We start from the raw sequence: 309 nt of genomic DNA, 5'->3' as shown, positions 1-309 counted from the left end.
GGCTCACCGCCCTACCGGTTCCTCCAGGCTCCGGCGCTGGCTTCTGCTCCAGGTAAGTCGCGGCTCACCGCCCGTTTTTCCATTTGCAGCGTGGGTGATTCCCCTGGGATCCTCTGAGGACTCTAAGAAAAGTCACTGATTGTTTTTTCAGTGTGTTCAGCTTCTGCTTTTTTCTTCTTCCGTGGATGAAAGGGACTGACTTTGAGGTTCTTTAGTGCTTTTTGGTGGCTTTTTTGGCGATCAGAATGATACATGGGTTTGTCATGGGGCTGTCTTCCTGCTAATTTTGTTTTTCTTTTCAAAGACATT

The sequence above is a fragment of the Dipodomys ordii genome, unplaced genomic scaffold, assembly GCF_000151885.1.
Source record: "Dipodomys ordii isolate 6190 unplaced genomic scaffold, Dord_2.0 Scaffold1, whole genome shotgun sequence".
NCBI lineage: Eukaryota > Metazoa > Chordata > Mammalia > Rodentia > Heteromyidae > Dipodomys > Dipodomys ordii.
This window is presented reverse-complemented; position numbering follows the sequence as displayed.